The sequence below is a fragment of the Acinonyx jubatus genome, chromosome A1 (assembly GCF_027475565.1).
Source record: "Acinonyx jubatus isolate Ajub_Pintada_27869175 chromosome A1, VMU_Ajub_asm_v1.0, whole genome shotgun sequence".
Taxonomy (NCBI): Eukaryota; Metazoa; Chordata; class Mammalia; order Carnivora; family Felidae; genus Acinonyx; species Acinonyx jubatus.
Genome location: NC_069380.1, coordinates 50,865,975 through 50,892,256, shown reverse-complemented (window position 1 = coordinate 50,892,256; position 26,282 = coordinate 50,865,975). Strand labels below are relative to the sequence as shown.

Here is a 26,282-nt window from a genome sequence, read left to right as displayed (position 1 = left end):
TACGCTAAGTGAAATAAGTCAGAGAAAGAGAAATACCATATGATTTCACTTATATGTGGAATCTAAAACAACAACAACAACAAACAAACAAATAAAACAGAAACAGACTCATAAATACAGAGAACAAACTGGTCGTTGCCAGAAGGGATGGGGATGGGGGAATTGGAAAATAGGTGAAAGGGATTAAGAAGTACGAACTTCCAGCTATCAAATAAATAACTCATGGAAGTGAAAGGTTCACCATGGGAAATACACTCAATAATTTTGTAGTAACATTGTGTGGTGATAGATGGTAACTGCATTTACAGTAGGGAGCACTGAGTAATATAAAGAATTGTCAAAATCACTACATTGTATACTTGAAATAAATATAACATTGCATGACAACTGTACTTCAATTAAAAAAAATACAGTGATCTAATCCCTACTTTGCAGAGGCAGAAGCAGAGACTCGGCTCAAATAGCTAATGAGTGGCAAAGCTGGGACTCGACCTGGGGCTTTCTAGCTGGAGGCTCATCATTATTTCCTCTATGCCAGAGACTCCCACATCCTCAGCACTTCCTGCAGAATTGTACAGAGAAAAGCAGGTATCTCCTCTTTACCTTATATTTAGAGAATGGCCCTAATCAGATCCAGCATTCTGCTAGAGGGTCTGATATTTTCATGCCTTCTGTAGCTAGGCATTCTCCAAAAGGCCTGGTTAAATGGAGTCAAAAGAGATAAGACATCCAAGAAACTCATGGCCCTTAACCTCTTTCTCCCGGACAAGCTTCGGGTGTCCTGTAAACACCTCACTGGCTCCACCCCAGAGTCTCTGTAATACTTTCTAGGAAAGGTTCCAACAATCCCACTTGCTCTAAGAAACTTGGTTCTATCCTGTTGCCTCTTCCAATGAAAGTCCCTGGGAAGGACTTAGCTTTTTGTGCTTCACTCTCCCTCTTCTCTCAAACTAGGATGCCATGCAGAAGGTAGGAGCCGCCATCTTGGGACCATGGACTAACCATGAGGACTAAGGGTCACATACTACAAAGGGCAGAGTGGGAAGTTGAAGGAAACTGGTGCATTGACAGTATCACAGAGCTGCCACCATTGACCTGGATTATCTATCTCTTGACTTCTCCTTGGAAGAGAAAAAGAAACCTACTAGTTCATTCAGAAGATTGTTTCTCCATATTTTTATTACTCAAGCTTAATGTTCTTCCTGCTTATTATGAGTCCATTGTGGAGCAAGTAGAAGGTGTAAGGTGTAAAAAAGCCACGATGGCCTACAAAATATAAGATATCTGTGACTCTTTTATCAGTAAAACACTATTTCTTACAATATGTCCATGTGTTTAATGTTCCTAGCAAGAAGGATTCCTTGTTGAGTCCCTACTATTGCTTCACATGCTTTGTGCATATTATTTTATTTAATCCTTCCAAATGAGTACTACCACCTCTAATTATAGGAATCCAAAACTCAGAGAGGTTAAATAACCTGCCCAAGGTCACACAGTAAGTGGCAGAACCAGGAATTATAATTAGGTCCACACTAGTGCAATGCCAAGGCTGTTTTGAGTACATGATACTACATGTTGCTCAAAGTACTGTGTGATATAGCCAACACCAGACACTCAGGGAAATGCCCTGGAGTTCCAAAAGATGGGACATAATGGAAGAGGAGCTGGGAGGAGCAGTAGTAATGAATGGTTGTTCCAGTATCCCCGGACAGCTCAGCCTCGAGCCTCACCCCTCCCGAATCTACACTCAAGTCATGAGTGGCCTGGCACTATTCCTGATTGGACTCCTTTCCTGGATAGATCTCCCTGCTAGATAACTTAATAATGTTTTATACTCTTCCCTAGCCTATTGTGTCCACTGACACAAAGTAAATGAGAAAAGAACATGTAATATATTCTATTTTCAGGTGGTAATAGTTTAATAAATATACAGAGGGTTTTTTTAATGAACGTAACTAATATTGTGAGAAAATAAATTTTTCTCATTAAATCTGCATGTGTTCCTCTTATACCCCTCACACAATCTCCTTCAGCCCCACCTTTGTGTCTATATGTGTCTGTAAGGTATCTAATAATGCTGCCTTAGTAGCCTCAGTTCAGCCAATTTGACTTATTTCCAAGTGCTGTCCTTCAGTTTCATTCCAAATAAGTTTTTTAACTTCTCAGGAGAAAGATGAGACTCTAATGTTGGCTCCTCAAAACACTGTTACCAGTGCATATGCCTCACTGATGGCAGATTACCAGTAACTCTATTTTATTTTATTTTTTATTAAAAATATTTATGTATTTTTGAGAAAAAGTGTGTGTATGCAAGTGGGGGAGGGGCAGAGGGAGAAGGAGAGAGAGAATCCCAGGCAGGCTCCACATTGTCAGCGCAGAGCCCAATGTGGGGCTTTGACCCACAAGCCATGAGATCATGACCTGAGCCAAAACCAAGAGTCAGACACTTAACTGACTGAGTGACCAGGCACCCCACGAGCAACTGTATTTTAAATGTGGTATTTTATGGGAAAAGATGTATGAAAGCTGTTTGTCTCTATTATACTGGGAATTTAAAAAAACCTTTTCCTTTAAAGCATCAAATGCTTAAGTTGAAAATTCTAGTATGAAATCATGACGTCAAGTCAATAAAGATAGAGACAAAAACTTTTCAGCTTCTGGATCATCTTTCGTTTCTTCCTTGTGGCCAAGCAGCAGAAAGAGCTGGTTTTTACCCGATGCTCACAGCCTACACACAAAGACATCTGTCCTTAGGTTTTAGATGAAATCATTCTCCTTAAGCTCTGAATCACAGAAGCAATTAAGTTTCTTAGTTTTCTTTGGATGTATTTGAAACTATCAAACATCTCCTATTTCTTTGATTTGTCTTCTCAGTTTTTCTTCATCTCCTTATGGTCTGTCTCAATTTTCTTCAGTGTTTTCTGTTTGTAATAAGAGCATTTCCCCAAGAGCCCTTAGGTCTGTTAGGTTAAACCCAATCTCAGTCCCAGCTCCACCCGTCCCAACCCTAAAAATTTCCAGGGCCACCTCCTAAGCTACACTCTTTTCCTTCATCATTTGGGTCTTCTTGAAAAAAAGACTGTGAATCGGTCTTCCCATCCCACACAAGGGCAAAATGACTCTTGGCTTACCTAATAAGGCCTTCACTATTCTCTGCTAACTTTCTATTCAGAAAGATCTGGTGAGCAAAGAAACCGGAATGGGTGTTGCATAGAGGAAAGGGAATAGGAAAAATGAGGCAGAAAAGAGCAGAATATAGGCTAACAGACTAGAGGATGAAAGAAGAAAGGGAAAAAAAAGGAAAAAATCAATTCTGACCACTGGTCATGTGATAGTGTCAGCTCTATTGAGTTCAGATTTTACATGTATTATCTCATTTAAGACCTACACAATGCTTTAAGTTTGATGCTGTTATTATCCTCATTCCACACTTAAATGAAACTTCATGATGAATGATTTCAATGAAGTCAGACTCTTTGCAGAAGGTAGGGCAAGAGTTGGAAATGTGGGCAGTGGCTGAAAGTAGTTGTTTCTGGAAAGAGGTTTTAGGATGAGTAGCTTACCTGAGGCTGCAAAACTAGTGCACAGCTGGTATTCAACCTGGTAATGAAGTTCCTGTCCCAGAAGCCCAGGAAACAAAAGGGACTGATGGGTGGAAAGTGACAGGCTAAAAGAAAGGGTGAGAAGAATGACTTTTCCTCCACTGTAGATTGCTGATGGACCTCAACCGAGAGTAAGATTGGAGTAGGCTTTCTTGGATCATTGTATCAAGGTATGCAGAGATCTGCATTGAGTGATATTTTGATATTTTAACTCCAAAATCTTCCAATTTATCAAACTTCTTTTTTATTTTTTAAAAATTTTTTTAAAAATTTTTTAATGTTTATTTATTTTTGAGACAGAGAGAGACAGAGCGCGAGTGGGGGAGGGGCAGAGAGAGAGGGAGACACAGAATCTGAAACAGGCTCCAGGCTCTGAGCTGTCAGCCCAGAGCCCGATGCGGGGCTCGGACCCACGAACCGTGAGATCATGACCTGAGCCGAAGTCGGACGCTTAACTGACTGAGCCACCCAGGAGCCCCTCAAACTTCTAATATACCTTATATCTTTATGAAAAAGAACTCAAAGAGTCTCCTAGGGGAAATCACTGTAGTGATGGAAAGTATTAAGAAGCTAAGGTAGAATAAGGAAATAAATATAGCAAAAATGGCTAGAAAATGTCATATGTACATTCACCTCTGTGTATGAAAGTCTAGAGGGTTTCATGGCTCAATAATAGTGCCATACGCACCAGGACTTGCTTCCCAAAAATCACTAGTAACTGGGAAAACCCCCTAGAAACTGGAAAAAGACAAATGCTACTAAATTATTTTCTATAGAAGAATAAGAGGAGCCCGGTAATTACAAACCAATAAAGAGAAGCCTTAGTTTCTGGAAAATAAATAAAACAAACCCCAAACAACAATTACCACCTAAAAGAACATGAAATATCCTGGAAGGAGAAAACAAACAGGTCTTCATGAAGAGCAAACATTAACAAGTCCATTTAAATTAATGGATAGTGTTTAGCCTTCACATGCAGCGTAGAAGGAAATCCAATAATTATCAGGCTGGTAAGGACTCATTTAGCTTGCTGGGATGGTTAGAAATTTGCTATTTCTTTAGTCACACAGCCTCACAGTCTGAGCTTAGCACTGGGAAACTTGCTTACTGATGGTGAAACAGTTGGGAATGTAGTGCAGATGAAAGCTTTCAACCAGCCAGATGTCTACATGCTACCGGTTCTCTGGTACCCACCATAAAATTTTCTGACTGTTCTATTTTTACTATGAGCCCCCACCTGCCCAGGTTGCTACCACCTAGCTTTTCCATGGAATGACAGCATCAAGTTCTAGCATGAAGAGTCTTACTGTCCGGGACAATGATCTGTTTCACTTTATTAAAGACACTGATCCATAATATTCATTAGTAAAAAACACTAACAAAAATTATCTATCACCTGAGCCCTTCATGGGCTATTTCCTTTTTTTTTAAGTTTATTTCTTTATTTTGAGAGGTGAGAGAGCAAGGAAGGGGCAGAGAGAGAGAGAGAGAGAGAGAGAGAGAGAGAGAGAGAGAGAGGGAGAAAGAGGATCCCAAGCAGGCTCCAAGTCATCAGCCTAGAGCCGGACATGGGGCTCAGTCTCATGAACCTTGAAATCATGACCTGAGCTGAAATCAAGAGTCAGACGCTTAACTGACTGATCCACCCAGTGCCTCTCATGGGCTATTTTCAGTTCTATCTGAAAGCATTTGTTGAATGAATTAAAACCCAAATTTTTACCACAGACTATGAACCAAAACCCCATTAGTTACTGTAAGTACTTTACCATATTTCACATTCACAATGGCTCTGTCATAAGGTCATTCTTTATCCCAATTTTACACAGTATCATCTTTTTCATTATATCAGTAATACATGCTCAGTAGAAAATGCATAAAGTCAAAGAAAGCACAAAGAAAAAATGAGACACCTTTCATGTATCATTATTTTCTTCAAAGGTTCTCTTTGCCTATTAGATTTCACTGATCCACATTTTTCAATGTCATTAAAAATATTTAAATGATTATTCCTTCTGCAACTAAAATATATTTCATTTTATGTGACCATCTATTATTATAACATAATTTCTCTGTTGTTTCCAACAAAACCATACAAAAATCTTTGATCACATGTCTGATTATTTTCTTTGGATGGATCCCTAGAAGTGAAATTACTTGCTAAGGGAGATAACTTCTAAAATCTTCTTGATCCCTATTGTCAAATCTCCTTCCTTAAACCTTGTCAGTTTGTAATGCACCAGCAGCATATAAATGTCCATACATTTGCCAGCACTTAGAATTACCATTTATTAATCTCTTTAATAATTTAAAGAGATTCTATTCTATTCTATTCCTACATATCTCTCGATTGTATTTCTTTCTGTATTCAAGCTACCAATTAAAACTGCCATAATCTCTTTGTTACTATTTTAACAGCTTCCTAGGTGTATTCCCAAGTGTCTAGACTTAATCTCTTCTAACCCATTCTCTACCGAAGCAGCCACCATCTTGCTTAAAACTCTTCAGTGGTGCTTCATCTCCGTCAGGATAAAAGTCAAGTTGTTAACAAGGCTCACAAGTCCACAGATGCTGCCTCATCTCTCCCCACTCTCCATTCCTCACTCAAGCTCTAGTTTCAGCCACACTAAGTCATGCCAATTCCTTGAGGGTTTCATCAATTTTACCACCTTTAGGCTGTTGCTTACTCTCTGCACTATGCCTAAAACAGTCTTCATTCTGAGCTTTCCTTGCCCCTTACTCTCTTTTCAGGAAAGACTTCTATTCATTCTTCAGGTCACATAACCTCCCAGAAGCATTCAGTGACACCATTGCAACCTGGCCCCCCACCTCCCCAGGCCGAATTAAGGGCCCTACCAAGTGTTGAAATAGCAAAGAGTATCTCTCCATAAAAACATTTACCAAACAGATTGCCTGTTAGTGTGGCTGACTATCCTTCTATCCCCAGGGCACAAGATGCATGCACACACACGTACACACAGAGTAAATCTTGAGAAAATTGAGAAATTGAGAAACAAGACCATTTTGCCACAGTTGTGTTTCCAGAACTTATTACAGTACGTGGCACATAATCAGTTCTAGAGGGATATTTGTTGGATAAGATTAATTAAATGTTTACACATGTTTTCTTATAATTTTTTAAAAAATATTTTAGGGTGCCTGGTTGGCTCACTCAGTTAAGTGTCTGACTCTTGATTTTGGTTCAGATCATGATCCCAGGGTCATGGGATTGAGCCCTGCATGAGGCTCCATGCTGAGTGTGGAGCCTGCTTAATATTCTCTCTCTCTCTCTCTCTCTCTCTCTCTCTCTCTCTCCTTTACCCATCTCCTCTGCATGTGTGCGCTCTTCCTCTTCCTAAAAAAATTATAAGTAAATAAATAATAAATAAATAAATAAGAAAATACTTTATTGTTACATGGAAACTCTAATACATATGGAGTTATTTGGCTAATGGTGGAATGAATCCCTTTCCTATTGACATATGATTTTTCCTTTGTCACATATAAAATTCTTACATATTCTAGAATGTGGCTGTATGTTCCAGAAATCTGTTTTTAGTTTCTTGCAATAGAAACAAACTTTAATTATTATCTTTTTATAATACATTTTAGTGCCAGTGCAAGCACCCCTAATTAATTTCCTATGTATAAATGCTATCAGCTATTCCCATCTATTTATTTCTTTCAGATAAACTTTAAAATTATTTCATCTATTTCCAAAATAAATATTCTTTTGGAACTTTTGATCAGAATTGCATGAACCCTATAAAATGATTTGGGAAGAGGTGACATTTATGATATTCAAACTGTCCATCCAGGAAGGTTTTACTCAAAAAATTCTTTGTTTCTTACAGTAAATTTTTGTGATTTTTTAAAAATCAGGGTCCCACATTTTTCTTTTGGTGATTTTTTTTTCAGAGATTTTTTTTTGATGTTTTACTTTTCTTTGTGCTATTTTAAAAGAAATAGTAATACAATACATATGTCATTAAGAATTCTAAAATTTCTTTTTATGTACTGGTGCTGTGAGATATGCATGATTGTACAAGTTACCCTTGGTTCAAAGTAGGATAACGATTAAATCCAAGTCTCTCTGTACTCTAACCTCCTGTAGTTTTTTTTACATGAATTCCTTTCAAACTTTTACCTAATGACAAAGGAGAGGGTGCTGGGAAGGAATGGGGAAAAGGGAAGAATTGTTGCAGAGCATTTTTCTACAAAACGTTTTAACTAAAATTAGCTCTCAGTGCAGATGTACCATGAGGCATCTGTGCATTTTCTCAAATACCGCCAGTCTCCTGGGATGTTGATATTCCAGTTTGAAACTATGGTCTACATTACTTTCCCCCAGGAGGTTCCGTATAAAGGGGACTTAATCATATTTTAGGCCAGGGAAACTTGGGTCTAGAAATGTAGAATAAATAATTTAGATGCTTAGAGCTCTCAATACATATCTATGATGAGGATTCAGCAACATTAATTCTCATGTCTAGAAGTAAGCCAGTTGTCATTTAATGGACAGCCATAAAATACACTCTTCCAATTAATAATCACAATAAAAGGATGACTTATATCCTTAATAAGTTTAGCAGCTAACATAAAATGCAATCTGATAAATATAGCTGTCATTTGACAAAGCATCCATTTGAAGAAGGGCCTTTCCCAAATTCTAAAATCACATGGATTTTTACAACAGTAAACTAGAAACACGTAAGAAACACATGTGATGAAGACTTTTGATTAAAAGGTAAATTCTGAGCAACTGAAAACAGTACATAGATATTAATACATAAAACGCTTGTTTCAAAGTTCTCAGCAAGAGAAAAGGAAATTTGATCAACAAATGGCCTAGACGCAGATAGTATCAGAAGACAAACTGTGTGGGACAACAGAGATTTCCTTTGGACTGCTGGCCAAGGATTTTATTAATTCCTTCTTAAAGAATGCTTCAAGAATGCTTAAAGAATGCCTGAAACTTAGGGACACCCTCAGTTAAATCATGTTAGTGAATTATATGCAGCTCATTCCACAGCATGAGTTCAGCCATTCAGAGCATATTCTCTTTGTTTTGTTTACAGAAAAATGATTGTTTTAGGTATTTCAGTCAAAACTCCAGTGGTTAGAGAAGACAACCGGGAAAGCAGAATGGTACTGCAGCTACAGAATGGTGGCTGAGCTGAGGATGTCATTGATTAGATGCACCAAAACCTCCACACATGCCACATTGCCTTCCTACAGAGGGCTGACTGCTCCTTGGATGGAAACTCTGGGAACACAATGAATAACAAGACTGAGCCCAGAAACCACAAATAAAAATGTCTCATTATGTCATGGTCACACTATACACACAAGTATATTACTGGATAAAGACATTCTTAATTCTATATCATTTTAGCCCTTTTATAAAGCCAGAGGGAAGCTCATTTATTGCTACTATATATTTTATGTGAAAGAAATTTGAAAAAATCATTGAAAAAATTCAGTAAGACAAAGGTCAGTCTTCTCGTTCTGGTTCTGTTAACTATGTCTTGGCAAGTTGCTCAACATTGATGTTTTTGTTGTCCTCATCTAAAAAATTCATGGGTTAGACTAGACAAGGCTATGCTCCATACAAATCAAATTTATGTCAACTGGATTAAAGATTTACATGAAGCTAAAATTTTAATAAAAACCCTAGCTTGTTCATGTGTTCTGTGTCACATGATATTTAAAATCAACCAAATGTTTTACTAAAATTTCTACTGATAACATATCTCAGTTTTCTCAAATTGATTGTTCCAATAAAAATTGGAGTACAACAAATATCAGAAAGACTGTATCTGTTATATCAACTGTGAAAGTGAAAGCCAGTGTTAAATTTGATCTCATTTCACGAAAACTCAACTTATAAACTACAAATGCTGATTACTATAGATGTTTGAAAGCCAAGTTATAAAGTTCCTCAGTAAACCTTTGGGAATTGACCTTTCAATCTCTGAGACACACATGACCTGGTCACCAATGGGAAGTGATGAGAACGTTAGAACGTAAGGCAGAGCCAGGTGTGCTGTGGAAACACCCCTTTGGAGGGGACAGAGCTCCTGTTACAGACGACAAGTGACGGTAGGTTGGATTCCCACAGCTCTGTATCATGAATGGAAAAGGTGGAGAAACAAACACCAGTCAGAGAAGTTGGCTTTGCTATCAATTACAAAGGAAAGCCTGCTTAGAATAACTTTTCTATTCCTATCAAAGAATCTGTTTCTAAAACTGATTTTTCAGGAGTAGGATATAAATAGAGGTGGAAAATTGGCCCCCATCTACATTAATCAATTCTCAGATTAGAACCCAAGATATAATATAGAAAAGTTAGCCAATTCCACAGGAATCCCTGGAGGATGCCACACTCCTGCCAATTCACCCACCTTGCTTTATCCCATGGTACACTCATGCAAGAAATGTGATTTTTCTTACTGGGGGAAGATAGGATACAGGGGATATGGGCTTGGCATCTCTCCCCCACAGCTCGGTGATTGCAGTGTTTTTAGCAGCAAGAAAAACATCTATGAAACAATGGAGTTCACCATTTCAGTAAAAGCATCATCTGTGAAAACAGGGAGGTCCCTTTAAAAAATGTTTTTATAGTCACTTGAGACAATAGAATTGCCTTGAAGAATTTACTATCCTTATGGGTGACATGATTCACCAGCTGACAGCTCCCACACAGAAACTCAAAGAGGTTCTCATTTCTCTGCTGCCCGGAAATGCGTTAAGTTGCAGAGAAGTTAAAAGGCAATGCCATATAAAATCACACTCAGCAGCAGAGCTGTTGACAAGCAGAGCAGCCCCTTGGAAGCTGTTGAAATTTAACTGGAGAAAAGACAAAGTTAATACTGTAAGTTCTGATTTTAATCAATTGCAAAGAAAACAGGGAAAGTTATACACATAAAGCAGATATGTTTATGTTTGCAAATATAATTCAACTTACCTCTCTTGGGCAGAAAACCGGGACTTTGTGTCTGAACTGCCTTCAGTGGTTCCCCAGGTGGATCTTGCTGAAACTAATGTGTACCTGGGGTTTTAATGAATGTCGTTTCCACCTCTACTTGACTGTGTTAATGAACAGTTCAGAGGCTTCTCCCTCAGTGGCTGAGTCACCCAGGGAGGAGGTGGGTGGTGTGAAAGAGGGTGTCACCTTGTATAAATACCAATTCAATTAAAACAGGCTCACTCATGGACCTACTGTCTTTGTTTGGTGAATTCTTTGTGTAAGTTATGGCCTCGTTATGCCAAAAAGAATGTGCTCCTGTTATCGCCCTTTTAATTGACATCAACAATACACACAACTCTATCAAGGACAAGGAGGCATGGTACCCAACCTATTTTGGATTCTCTTCAAAATAAAACAAAAATTTAAGGTAGGAAGGATTGTTTTCTCTCTCTACCCATAGTAGCTGGAAGGCTGGGGCACAGATGCACAAGATGGGAAGTCCACTGTGGGAACCAACATTCTTTAGGATAGAAAAGTCCTTTGAAACTCTGAGCTCAGGAAATATGAAATAACACAAGTTCGGGGCTCCTGGGTGGCTTAGTCAGTGGGTGTCTGACTTCGGCTGGAGTCATGATCTCACGGTTCCTGAGTTCGAGCCCCGCATCAGGCTCTGTGCTGACAGCTCAGAGCCTAGAGCCGCTTCAGATTCTGTGTCTCCCTCTCTCTCTGCCCCTCCCCTGCTCACGCTCTCTCTCTCTCTCTCTCATAAATAAATAAACATTAAAAAAAATTTTTTTAAAGAAACAACACAAGTTCTACACATGGGATATTTTGTAAAACCATCAGAGGAAAAATACATTCTGAAATATAAGAATTCTGATCCTTTTATTATTTTGACATAGATAAAAATGTGACGAAGATGCTTGAAAGTTCTTTCACATCTGAGGGCAAAAGTAGATGCCAGCGTCAACACCCGCGTCTGGCGGGGAAGCAACAATGCACAAAAGTCATGCCAGGTGGGGGTTCCTACCACAGCTTCTAAAATGAACCTTCCATAATAGCCTGGAAGGCTTTGCAAGAAGCTTAGCAAACTTGGAGAACATTACTGAGAGAAGTCAAGTCATTAGAACTCCCGGGGTCATCTTTATGCATCCATCATTTCAACAATTAACCGAATGCTCCCATTTTCAAGACAGCTCCTAAAAATTACAGTCCAGCTGAGCTATAGCACAGAAGTGACTGTAACAAAAGTAGAAAAATGTTCAGGTTAGAAGGTACAGGCAATTGTAGTATGCAGTCATAAACTAGGACATCACTTTTCTGATGTGTCCTCTCTCTGGGCTGAAGAATTTGAAAATGGAAAATGGAAAAATGTTCTTTAAAAGTAAACATCCATATACATGTCTATTCGGTCCTTCTATGGAATTTTATAAACCCAAAATATTTTAGAAATAGGGGTGGCTCAGTCCTTTGAGCATCTGGTTTTGGTTCAGGTCATGATCACATGATTTGTGGATTTGAGCCCCACATCAGGCTCTGTGCTGACAGTACAGAGCCTGCTTGGGATTCTCTCTCTGCCCCTTCCCTACTTGCTCTCTCTCTCTCTCTCTCTCTCAAAATAAATAAATAAATAAATAAATAAACAAACAAACTTAAAAAAAGAAATATGTTCTAAATTTCTGTGCTGCCCATAAATGTTGGTTGAATTTAGGTTGGATTTAATACTATAGATTAGAAAATTGTAAAAACATGTTTGGCTCAACTCAAAAAATAAATCAGGAGTTATATGCAGCATTATAAAGACATTATATTCAGCAAAATAAATCAGAAGTTATATTCAGCATGATTCAGCATTCATTTTGCCAAATGAAGGGCTAAAACCGTTTCAGAGCCAGCTTGTAGGGACAGGTAGTAACTTACATTATAGAATGTTTAAGTGTATGTTTTTGTCCTCATAAAATATAGAACGAGAAAAATAAGTTTTTAAGTTTTAATGAAGTAAAATATACTGCTCAAGATACATGCTAGGCTTTTGAACTCCCAAGCAATTATTCCTGCACATAATTGATGGTTCCTCTTATTTTATATACCAGGAGCCCGTACCACTAAGCCACACCAGTGTCTTTTCATTTAGAACCAAATCTTTGATTTAAAAAGGGGCTAATTCTAAACACTTGAGGAAAATGCATACCTCCTCGTGGCTCTCAAAGCTTGAAGAGGTCAATCAAAAATGCGTCTGGGTGTGGAGGTGGCCAAATGGGTTCGGCCTTGGTTTCACTCCGGCCTTGAACTGGGAAGCCTTGAGCATGCTTGGAATAGCTTTGTTTCATCATGCCTATCTCACTGTGCATGTCTGAGTTCTTGAGGTCTCTTTAGAACATAGCTCCTACTCTGGGGATGGCCAATGTTTTATTGCAGATGCTAATGCCAATTGCTTCGTGGTGGCTGCCTGGATGGATACGATGAAGTTTGTAAAGCAAACCTTTTTGGCTGAGTATATCTCCTGAAATAGAACAGTGTTTTTTCTATGTCTTCTATCCAATGAATAAATCAGCCAAAATGAGCACTTATTACTTATTACTATATAATAATGAGGATAGTAAATACTTACATAGCACTGTTAATGTGTCAGGCATTGAATTTCTAAGTACTTTTCATACATTAACTTAATAATTGTTATTAAATGATTGTCTCCTCGTACTATGGTCTGAATGTTTGTGTCCCCCTGAAATTCAGATGTTGGAATCCTAACTCCCAAAAAGGATAGGATTGGAGGCGGGGCCTTTGGGGGGTGCTTAGGTTATGAGGGTGGAACCCTCATGAATGGGAATAATGTTCTTATAAAAGAGACCCTTCAGAACTCTCTAGCTTCTTCCTTCATGTGAGGACACAGTGAGAAGGCACAGGCTATGAACCAGGAAGAGGAGCCTCACCCAACCATGCTGGCATCTTGATCTCAGACCCCCCAGACTCCAGAACAGTGGAAGTTAAATTTCTGTTGCTTATAAGCTGCCCAGTCTGGGATATTGTTATAGCAGCCTGGACAGACTAAGATACCTCCTCACCCCAGAGAGATTCCAAAAGTGATGTAAAAATGCAAAAAATGCAAATAGGACAAATCAGCATCTCAAAGTTCTCTCATCTATTACCTAGGGTCTCTGAGGGTTGAAAGATACAGGGTTCCCCTTCTTCCTCCCAGATGGAAAAAAATGTTATGTGCATGCTAAAACAAAGATATATCATTAGGATGATACTTGCAAAGCCAATTTCCCTTTGGCTGGGAGTAGACAGATGTCAGAATTAATGAATTACTGTCAGCACTTCAAGAGCTGGTGCATTGCTTAATGCACTTTGATGGTGCCAGCATAATGCAGACTAATGGAGAGCACAGTGGAGAACGCACAGGGGCCTGGGTTCTCTTTCCTTACAGATCCACTCTTCACTGTGGGCAAATCACTTAACCCTTATTTATGCCCATGTCTTTCCTGGTATAGTGAGACTGATGAGATCTATTTCTTTACCAACTGGCAGGTCACAATGAAGATGTCACAATTTTTTTAACCAGGACTTCAAACCTTAGATTTATAGCAAATGTCAGGAAGAACCAGGAGGACTCAGCTGAGAGTCCTTTCTGACTCTTCATGCTACAAACAGGCAGAGATTAGGCATGGTTGATGATGACTGTAATGCTGATGATAAAAAGAACAATAAAAATAGCAACACCAATAGTTTAAATATGTGCCGATTACTGCTAAGTGCTTCACATGTATTATTTCATTTGATCTTCACAAAAACCCTACACTATAGGAACTGCTGTTATATCCATGATAGAGATAACAAAGCAAAAGACTAAGGTTAACACAGTTAGGAATTAGATGTGTCTGGAAATCCAATCTAGGCACACTGACTGCAGAGTCCACCTTCTTGGGTGGGAACTTCCACCGTCTCTCCAAAGTGCCAGAAAGGAATATGAGTACTTGATCCAAACTATGGCTAGACCAGAGGGTGAGCTAAACTTATAGCAGGCCTGAGCACTAACTAATAGGTGGCAGGAAAGTACAATGGCTTTTAATAGTTAATGTGTGTGTGTGTATATATATATATATATGCATGCATACATACATATACACTTATATCCTCATAGCCCACATGTGTTAGACTGCAATGTTAAACCAGAGAATGGCCTCGAGTGGCTTCAGAATCTAGGGTCCTTTAATTATAGTGTAAATCTAACTCATCAGTTTTCTTTTTTTTTCTTTATTTAAGGAATACTTCTTTGTTTAAGACTATTTTTATAGCAACTTTTGATTCTTAGCAAAATTGAGAGTCAGGTACAGAGACTCCCATACACCCCCTCCCCCTACACATGTACAGCCTCCTCTGTTAACATTTCACACCAGACTGGTACATTTGTTAAATGGATGAATCTACACAGACACATCATTATTACTCAAAGTCCATAATTTACATTAGGACATCATTCTTGGTGCTGTACATTCTATGGATTTGGATGAATGGACAATGACATGTATCCATTATTATGGTATTCTGCATAATAGTTTCACTGCCCTAAGAATCCTCTGTGCTCTGCCTAGTCATTCCTCCCTCCCCGCAATCTCTGGCAATCACTGGCATTACTGTCTACATAGTTTTGCCTTTCCAAAATGTCATCTTGTTGGAATAATATACTAGGTAGCCTTTTCATATTGGCTTCTTTCATTTTGCAATATGCATTTAAGGTTCTTCCATGTGTTTTCATTGCTTGACAGCTCATCGCTTTTTAGCTATTCCATTGTCTGGATATACCAGTTTATTTTTCCATTTGCCTAATGAAAAACATCTTATTTGCTTCCAACTTTTGTCAATTATGAATAAACTTGTTATAACCATCATAGGCAGTTTTCTTTTTAAAAAATATTTACGCAATATATTTTTCTTTTTCTTTTTTTCTAAGTTGATTTTATTCATTTTGAGAGAGAGAGAGTGAGTAGGAAAGGGGTAGAGACAGGAAGAGAGAGAGCATGGAGCCCAATGCTAGGCTCAAACTCACAAATCATGAGATCATGACCTGAGCTGAAATCAAGAGTCTGATGCTTAACTAACCTAGCCACCCAGACACCCCTACACAATGTATTTTGAATCAGCCATATATTTACATTTTTCAGAAATTAAAGGTATAGAAAGAAAGACGGTGAAAAGTCTCCCTCACTCCCCAAACCTTGATCTCCAAAAAAGAGGAATGGGCAATTATTTAGTTTCTTCTGGGTCATTCCAAAGACATTTATACATATACGAGAAAATGTAAAATACAGATATTTCCTCCATTTTTTATACAAATGTTTGCATATTACACTGTTCTGAATCTTATTAATTTATTTATTTTTTGCTTTAACATTATATCCTGAAAATCTTTCCACACTGTGTTTTTCATTAGCTGATTGGCCTTCCATTGTATGGGTATGTCATAATCTATTTTATCAATCCACTATAAATGGACATTTCCATCATGTCTAAACTTCTGCTAACAAACAATGCTACAGTGAGTAACACTGTACATAAATATTTGGTACATGTACCTATATATATCTAGGATAAATTCTTATAGACATAACTGCTGGATCCAGGAATTTATACGTGTAATGTTGGTAGGTAAATAATAACAAATTGTCCTCTATAATGGATTTATCAATTTATCCCTCTTATTCTCACTTGTCTTCTTCAACAATTTGCTCATTTAACAAATATTAAGTACTTACTATGCTTTAGTACTGTTTCAATTCAAAGGACAGGAAACTTAATGAGATCCAGTGCTTGCTCTCCAGGAATTCACCATGTTGGGGGAGACAGACAAATTAAGTTAAATAGCTATAATACATCAGGATAAAGCAATACACAGCAATTTTATGAGCATAGTTACACAGTAGAGAAATTGAAGAACTCTACCTGGACCTGGGGGCTGATGTTGATACTGAGTTTTGAAGTTTGCATGAACATTGATTAGATGGTTGAAGGGGAAAAAAGCCATCCACCCACTCTGCCTTCCTAGATTTGCTTCTTAAGGTCTTTCAGATTCCTGCTTATGACTATAATTCAGGACCTGGCAGTGTAAGGCAGTGTGAGGCATGGCTGGTCCAATTAATGAGGGAAGTAGGAGCAGAGATACAGTTGGGTAAGTAGGACTTGCAGCCAGATTCTCCTCAATAGTGCCAAAGTTGACAAAGTCCGCTTGAAACTTCTGCTACTTTCCTCCTTGTTCCAGCACCACCTAAACCAGCATTTTTGCAGCAGCAGTGATAGTTCCTCAGGGTGGTATATGTCTGCCCACATTTTCCTAGTTTCCTATAGACAAAAGTGAGCTACGCTGCAAACAGTGCAAGCCTCCTGCTTACGGCTGAAATAAACAATTTTGTAGGGGTTAAAAGGAAGAATTGTTCTTCCTTTCACTGAAAAGCTTAGAATGGCAAATCTGCTGTTATTATTTTTTTTGGCAAATCAATTTTTATAATTAAAGTCCTTACTTTCAGATTGTGAGTTCATAATTTCATGATCCTCATGTCTGATTTTTTTTTCGATTCACAGTCAGTGCTTCCACTTTACTCCAGTCTCTCCAATACCTCATGGTATTGCATCACAAGCCCCTTGAGACCAGAGAGCAGGGTTTACATTGTCTGTGTCCTAAACATGTAGCACCTTTCCTGACTCATAATAGCACTCACTAATTATTGATTTAATGAAGGAATAATGATGGTAAACAAGTGGGCATACAAGAGGGGTGTTCACCATTTACCAAAAATCTAGTTTATCTGTTTCATAAGTCCGATTTTGTTATAGGATTTTTCCATCCCAGGCTGAACTATAGATTATAATAGGCTGAACTAAAGACTATAGTATCAGTTCTTCAACTCACTTGTAGTACTCACCGTTCTCTTAAAACAGGAAAAGATTTCTCAGTATTTTATAGAGATTGCTCAAACAATAATTACTATAACTGAACTTCTTGCCCAAGGTTAGAACCTCCATGACCCTTGTCTCCTCTCTTGCTCTCTCCACATTCACATCCAATTAAATGGTCACTGACCCATCACTGTCAAGCCTACCTCCTGCTTCACTCTAACCTTTTCCTTCTACTTGACTCCCACCACCTGTGCTAGAGTTGGGACCCTCATTATCATGAGGGAACACTATTTCAATCACTTGCCAACTGGCCTCTTCTCTGTTCTGATCTGTCCCCTCTTGAGTCACTCAGGCTCTTTCGGGTTGTAAATATCGGAGATAAGCTCCAGAAGTCTCAGCCAACAGGATCACACTAACAGTGGCAATTAAATAGGGAAGAGCCACAGTACCCCCAAATAATGACACTCAGAAATCTACAGTTTAATTCAGGAACAAGATCAAATGTAGCAACCACACTGAAGTAAAGATTGGCATTACAGGTAAAGGCTGTTTCACAGTAAACGGTCCAAGAAGCTACTTGCTAGCTCCAGCCATTCCCCCTCTGAAAGGGTCTTTGCAGAATCTGCTTTCTCTCCCACACAGAGAACCACTGACTATGAATGAATTACCCAAATGGAGTCTCAGCTAGAATTGTTTATACTCTGCTGGTCATGTAGGCATATTCCTGCTAGGTGACCAGGCCTTCTGGGGTCTCACCAGGTACAAATTGTCAGTTTTACTGTTATCAATAAACAATGCTATCTAGGGGTGCCTGGGTGATTCAGTCAGTTAAGCACTGAACTCTTGACTTCAGCTCAGGTCATGATCTCACGGTTCATGAATTCAAGTCCCACATTGGGCTCTGTGCTGACAGTGTGGAGCCTACTTGGGATTCTCTCTCTCTCCCTTTCTCTCTGTGCCCCTCCCCTGCTTGCCCTCGCTCTCTCTCAAAATAAGTAAATAAACTTAAAAAAAAAAAACCCACAATGCTGCCTAAGTGGTACAAACCATTCTGAAACTATTAGGGCACATTGTTACAAAGTAATGCTATTAATATGTTTCAGACGAAAATTGTGCATGCTTATTTCTTATTGTAGTAGAATAACGCAACCTAATCCCATATTCGTTGAAATTAACCCTCACAGCACAGAAGGTTTGGTGCAAAGACTCAGCAGACTGAAAGGAAGACAGACATTATCAGAAGGCTTCTTAGAAATTATATAATATTTCCTGGTGGTTACTTTGCAAAAACAACACAGGTCATTTTGGTACCCAATAGCAAATCCATGAATCTCTCTACCATGACTCAGTTCCCCTCCCTCTGATTCTCTTCTTCCTTCTTTCTACCATGTTACCAGTTTATCAGAGTCTCTACATGTATGAGTGTAACTCCTCAGAGAGACAAATGCTTTGAGTTGATGAGTCACCTGAGTTTCTACACGTAGAGCCCTTGCACCAGTCCATCTCTTGGGCTTTTGGTGAGCCACAGAGGATAGCTTTGCTCAGACACCTAATCCATGTCAATCAGATGTAACCAAAGCAATAGGACTGCATGGTTCAAAGTTCTTGTAACTGCTCAGAGGCACACATCAAATTATTACTTTCTCCCCAGTAAAGACACATCACCCCCTAACATGTTTCTCCAAAACACATGCAATCATATCATTCCCCAGCTTCAAACATATCCTAAGTTCCTAGGTCCCATAAAATTCAAACACCTTACATTCATGTAGGACTGTGTTGTCCAATACGGTAGCCACTAGCAATGTATGGTTACTTAAATTTAATCAAAATTAAATAAATTCAAAAATTCGCCTCCTTAGTTGCACTAGCCACATTTCATATACCACATTGGACAGGGCAGATAAGATGAACAAGAAGTTGGTCTGCATGCTTTATTGAAGCCACTTTCGACTATTCCAGGCTCATCTCCCACCATTTACCCCCCTGTACCCTAAGCTCTCATCAAAATCCTCACCTCTGTCCAAACGTACTATGTACTTTTGGCCTTTAATATTTGCTCTCATGGCATATCTGTGGCCTGAAATATACTTGCCTCTTGTGCACCTGGCAATGTCTTATTTACTTTTATAAGGCCCTGCAGACACATAACTTCCTGAACACAAGCAGGTACCCCTTTCTCTCTGTTCCAAGGGAACTCTGCATGTAGCTATATTGTAGTACTTAACTATGTTATTTGGTAACCTAGTTGTACCCAGCATAGTGGAGGCTGTGTGGCTAGTACTTAACACTCAGGTGCCTGATGGCCTCTGCCAGTGACAAGTTGTGTAACCTTGTGCTACCCTTGTCTCAGTTTTCTCATCTGTGAAACAGGGATAATAAAATAATACTTCCCACATAGGGTCATAGTGATGATCAATTGTGTTCACAATCACAAGCACTTAGAATGGGGCCTGGAACTTAGGGTGCTACTAAAAATAAGCTATTAGTAAAGTATTAATGCATTTTGCTTATTTACATATAAAATGTATCTGAGGGGCGCCTGGAGGGCTCAGTCGGTTAAGCGTCAGACTTTTGATTTTGGCTTATGTTATTATCCCAAGGTCGTGGAATCGAGCCCCGTGTTGGGCTCTGCACTGAGCGTGGAGCCTGCTTCAGATTCAATCTCTCTCCCTCTGCCCCTCTCCCCCTCTCACACATGCTGTCTCTCTTTAAAATAAATAAATATAAATAAATCAATAAACTGTACCTGAGAAGAACAAGGATTGTAAGTGTGATTAATCCTACTCTTCTAGACACATTCACTGTGCCCAAAGGCCAAAGTCTTTAATGAGCAAGTATAATTAGTTGTCTATGACTAAACATAGCCTTTGGAAGGTGTATGATGATCCTCTCAAGAGTCAGTCCTGGAACTTATGGATATATTATTGATGGATTTATAAAAGGCTTCTCATGCAGGAAACTTGGGTCTTTTGAGCAAGAAAGGATTAGTCACAAACACTAGACTGAGAAGTGCCTGTGTGTGTTCTGGTGTTCACCAGAGCATTCCACAATTCCTTCTCTTTGATGATGGCTTGTTACTATGCACATTCTCTTCTTTTTGACTGGCTGGATGCTTCTGTCTTCTCAGTCCCAATCTTTATTCTCTTCCTCAGTGTTCCCACATCCATCCACCATGGTAGAGTTTCATTCCTTTCTTCAAATCTGTTTTCCCTCTCCTCTAATAATTCACTATTATATAGCTTCCTATTGCTGCTGTATCCAATTATCACCAAGTCCGTGGCTTAAAGCAATATAATTTATTATCTAACAGTTCTGGAGATCAGAAGTCTAAGTCAGGGTTCATTGGGCTAAAGTCAATGTGGTGGCAGGGTGCGCTCTTTTTAGAGGTTCAGAGAAAAAAATACATTTCTGCCTTTTTCAGATTCTAGATGCTGCCTGTTTCACTCCTTCCTTGCCTCGTCCCAACCTCTTGCTCTGTCATTACATCTCCTACTTCTGACTCTGGTCCTTAGTCTCAGGACACCTGTGATTACATTGGGCCCACCCAGATAATCCAGGATAATCTCCTCATCTCAAAATCTTTAATTTGATCATATCTGCCAAGTCTCTTTTGCCATGCAAGGCAACATATTCTCAGGTTCTGGGGATTAGGATGTTGACATCTTTGGGGAAACATTATTCAGCCAAGAGCACCTATTGCTTTTTACAATTTCACAGCATTCTTTCTAATTTCATCTATTTTTATGATTTAAAAAACTAAACATTTCATTTAGTAGAGAAAATGTACAAAATCCAAACAATTATTTGATTTAGTAAAAAAATTTAAAATCTATACTCTTAAAAATAGTTGACATCAAGAGGTTAGAGTGGGAGAGAGCCAAAGCATAAGAGACTCTTAAAAACTGAAAACAAACTGAGGGCTGATGGGGGGTGGGAGGGAGGGGAGGGTAGGTGATGGGTATTGAGGAGGGCACCTGTTGGGATGAGCACTGGGTGTTGTATGGAAACCAATTTGACAATAAATTTCATATATTAAAAAAAAATAGTTGACATCTTTAGAATTGCATCTAAAGTTCTATATTTAAAAATCTTGTGAACAAATGCTAGAAATACATGCAGAATTTTAAATTGTCATTCTCCCCGTCCTACTGATGAGTAAATCAAACAATATTAACTTAACAGACATGTTTTCAGACGGTCACTGGATGCTCGAGTGACAAGTTGCAGTGATCATGTGAAATCAATTCCCAGCTGAATTTGGGGGAAAGCATACTTACACTGAGTATATTACTTATGCAAACACACGTGTATATCTCTGTATGTTCACATTTACATACATACATGATGCATTCATTATATTGATACACATATCTCATATATTAGATTCATACATATATAGCATATATATATTAGATTTATACATCACACACATGAGCACACACACATCAATTGGTCTACCTGTGTTTGTCTTCCCTATTAGAATGTAAGTATCTCACGGGCATGAACCCAAGCTTACTTGCCCTCAAATTCATAATGTCTACACCAGGCCTGACTTAACCAATTCTCAGTGACTATTTCTTTTTTTTAATATTTTTAAATGCTTATTTATTTTTGAGAGAGAGACAGAACATGTGTGGGGGAGGGACACACACACACACACACACACACACACACACACACACACAAAATCCAAAGCAGGCTCCAGGCTCTGAGCTGTTAGCACAGAGCCTAATGCAGGGCTCGAGCTCACTCAGATCATGACCTGAGCCAAGGTCCGGCACTTAACTGACTAAGCCACCCAGACATCCCTCTCAGTGCCTATTTCTTAACTGAATATATTGCATTACCATGTGACACATAGGAAAATGGAATAGAAGCCACCTGACAAAACAATGAAATCCTCAGACCCTTCCTTCTGTGTCTTTCTTCCCAATATCTCAGTCTTCAAAAGATTAGACCAAAGAACTGGGTTCAAACAATTCCCCTCATTGATGCTTACTTTTCTGTTGCTATTTTCCTTCACCTCCTACACTTCTGACTCAATCTCTCAAGCCACTTGGTTTTCCCAAATTGTGTCCTTGCTCGCTCTCCACACACTTTATCTGAAAAGCCCCCACTTCCCGACTTTCAGCCTCTCCCACTCACTTTGACCCAGGACTTTACTCCTTCCACCCACGTCCTCCTCCTCTTGTGTTTCTTGTCACAACTCATCTTTGGATTGTCTTCCATGTCCTTTACTTTATACAATCAAAAGATAAATTCTCCAGAAGAGAGCAGAGAATTCTAGAAAACTTTTAATTTCCAAACATCATTGTAAACCAATGGATGCTTGTTTACTGAGACAAAATTTGGAATAACTTTAATGATGTCCCTAGAAAAGAGGGATCTGCAAATATTTTGGAATTGATATGTCTTATTATTTGCTTTAATTTTGCAACAATTCCTCTCCCCACCTAGTCATTTAAAATTATTAAAAAATAGTTGGCTTCAGTAATTTGGGAGTAGTGTGTGTGTGTGTGTGTGTGTGTGTGTGTGTGTGAGACAGAGAGAGAGAGAGAAGCCTTGGGGCCATTGAGAATACTACAAGGTAATTTGCTTTTTATTTCATGCATCTCAGGCTCTTGTTAAATTTTGGATGTTTTTAATTTTTCTTTTTTTTCTACTGTTGGTTTGCTTTTTGTTTTCCATTTTCCCTATGTAATATTCAGTTCTTTTAGGCAGAAAAAACTTGTCTATGTTTATACATTCAAATGTCTTTCATGAAAACAAATCTTGACTTTTGCCAGTTCTACTACTAACACCTAAAAAAGAAGAGTAAAGAAGGTGAAGACATTTAAAACTAACAAACTAATCAAATTCCCAAGGCAAGCTAACATGTAACCCAAAGACTTGACTAAATTCATATTTATACATAAAAGGCACAATACTGACCTACGGTTCCAAAGTCAATGTTTAAAATATGACAGTTACAAAAGTGGATCTTATAGAATATTTCTTCCCAATCAGAAAAAATTTCCAAGAAACCATCAAGATCATTTTTCATAAATTTTTCGTTAGCAAACAAAATATGACACCCCTTGGCTCTGGTACAGATAGAGACAAAGGTTGTTGTGAAAGCATCAAGCATAATACAAATGTTATAGCAGTTTTCATTATTTTTTTAAAAGTTTGTTTATTTATTTACTTATTTAGAGAGAGAGAGAATGCGCACGCGCACAAGTGGGGGTGGGAGGAGGCAGAGAGAGAAGGGGAGAGAGAATCACAAGCAGGCTCTGCACTGTCAGTGCACAGCACACAGGGCTCTATTTCATGAAGGGTGAGATCATGACCGGAGCTGAAATCAAGAGTTGGATGCTTAACCAGCTGAGCCACCCAGGTGCCCCTAACACCTTTCACTATTAACATAATTGATGCAACTCAGAATCAATCCTTCTTTTTGTTCCTTGTTCTATGGCCAGAGGTCAGCAATCTTTTTCTTAAAGGATAGGATGATAAATACTTTATTTTAGGATTTGTGGGCCATATCCCAAAACTCAACTCTGCTGTTGCAGCAGGAGGCAGCCATAGACAATATGGTCAAGGAATGAGCATGGACAGAATGTTCTGCAGGAACGGGAGCTGGCAGTACTGAGCCAACCTCTGGCCAATGCTAACTGAATCCTACTGAAAAAACCATGCCTCTTCCTTTTCCTCCTCCCTGTGGAGGGGGAACACTAAATGAGAAAAAAAAAAGATCATAAACATCTACTGTAAACCTCATTTTCTAGAAAAGAATACTGAGGTTCTGAATGGTCAGGTGACTTTGCCAAACTGCCAACAACTTCATTTGTGTAGAGAAGCAAGACCAAAGTCTGTTCAAAATTATGGAACATTCCTTGACCACCTATCTCTCAGATAAGCTTCAAAGCACTTAAACCTTATCTGACGTCATCCTCGCAACGTCTTTCTTTTTTTTTTCAACGTTTTTTATTTTTATTTTTGGGACAGAGAGAGACAGAGCATGAACGGGGGAGGGGCAGAGAGAGAGGGAGACACAGAATCGGAAACAGGCTCCAGGCTCTGAGCCATCAGCCCAGAGCCCGACGCAGGGCTCGAACTCACGGACCGCGAGATCGTGACCTGGCTGAAGTCGGATCGCAACGTCTTTCTAAAGTACTATTATAATCTTCATTTCATAGATGAAGAAACTGAGATTCAGAGAGGTTAAGCAATATGCCTAGGGTTTCACAGCAGGCAGGTGGCACAGAGAAGAGCCAGGACTTTTAACCTCCTGCTACTTGCTTCCATTCTTCCTGCTGCTGCTGCTGCTGCAACAGGCCCTACCTTCCACTTTCCATTGCACACTATTCCCTGTCCTCCGGGGAGAAGTCTTTTCATGCCAGTGCGCATGTTTCCTGTGCTTGGAAGCCGACGCTAGATTTCCCACCGATGTGATCTAAGCTGCCATGGTTAGGATTTTCTCCCCTCAGAAGCACTCCTATAACCTGACTTGCCTATCCAGTCTAACTATAGTTCTGCAACACAGAAACAGGGAGTGGACCCTGACTTCACACACCCATGGCCAACCCCGTCTAGAAAGGCTGGGAAATGTTAAGTGTTTGATCTTTGCTTGCACAACACCAACCCGAGGAGGCCCACATGAGGAAAGTCAACCTCAGGCTCCCTCCCTCTGTTAGACTTCTGGAGCAGCTCCAGAGTCCACAGCCTCTGGGAGTCCAGGGAAGGCCCCCACAAAAAACTGGACTGGAATTCACTCCCATTTCACAGCTGAAGTGTGTGACTCTTAAAAAGTTGGGCCTTCCCAGCACCCTTCACTCTGCACTGCATAAGCATCTGCTCACTTCACCTGCTTTGTTTCTCCATAAGTCCTGTAAAACAAGTAGGTGTAGAAAATGTAGGCAGCGAGGAGGACACATTCAGTTCCCACTTCTTTTCTGGATAAATGTATTTCCTTATGAAGGTTTGTTGTGTCATACCTCAACCTTCCACTATTAAAACAAAAAGTCATCACAGGCTAAATGGTAAGCTATGAGCTGGAAAAAAAGAAGTTTTCTAAGTTGATGTGTTCATGTTACAGAATCAGATACTATTCTTCATGTATCCTATGCATAAGTGTAAGCCACTGTTTCTTGTCCTTTACTTAAGAAGTAAGGTTGTCTGCACACTTTTACTTTAATCTCAGACTCTAGAAAAAAAGCATATATAAACAGCAGTGTCCCCATATTACTGAAACCTGTAAGCATATATTTCCTCTCTGCCTCTCCTTTCCCAACCAAGCCCTATTTTGCCTCTGTTAAAATTAAATGAAAAAATTAAATGGGAGCAAACTTCTGTCTTGCAGCAAGAATAATTCCTAGCGGGCTTCTAATGAAGCTACTTGATAAGGTCTATGGTCCTTTACTCTTTCACCCAGATCCTTATTTCTCCAACAGTAAGGAAAAAAACCTGGAGTCGCATTGGGTAAGGCAGCGCCTAGTAAGACGAGACTGGGATAGCAAAGCAATGGGTCACATCATAAAATAGGAGCATTAGGGGCACCTGGGTGGCTCGGTCCGTTGGGTGTCCTACTTCGGCTCAGGTCATAATCTCAGAGTTCGTCAGTTTGAGCCCCACATCGGGCTCTGTGCCAGCAGCTCAGAGCCTGGAGCCTGCTTCAGATTCTGTGTCTCCCTCTCTTTCTGCCCCTCCCCCCGTCGTGCTCGGTCTCTGTCTCTCAAAAATAAATAAACATTAAAAAAATAGCAGCATTAAACACCTTCCTCTCTCTTTCATTCACTCAGCAGAGTCCACAGCAGTGAAACAGTGTGGGGCTCCTT

General features: G+C 39.3%; 1 protein-coding gene across 16 annotated transcripts in view; it reads right to left on the bottom strand.

The window, feature by feature from the left end:
* SCEL (sciellin) overlaps positions 1–26,282 on the bottom strand; it is a 310,273-nt gene that overhangs the window by 100,240 nt on the left and 183,751 nt on the right. For 6 of the 16 annotated variants that reach the window (XM_053216833.1, XM_053216865.1, XM_053216869.1 and 3 more), the window contains exon 1: positions 10,567–10,754. The exons of 3 other annotated variants lie outside the window; for them this stretch is intronic. The gene's annotated coding sequence lies outside the window, so the exon portion shown is untranslated. Of the gene's footprint in view, positions 1–10,566; positions 10,756–26,282 lie in introns of those variants that run through there. 7 more of the 16 variants (XM_053216817.1, XM_053216846.1, XM_053216823.1 and 4 more) reach the window with 5 other exon arrangements.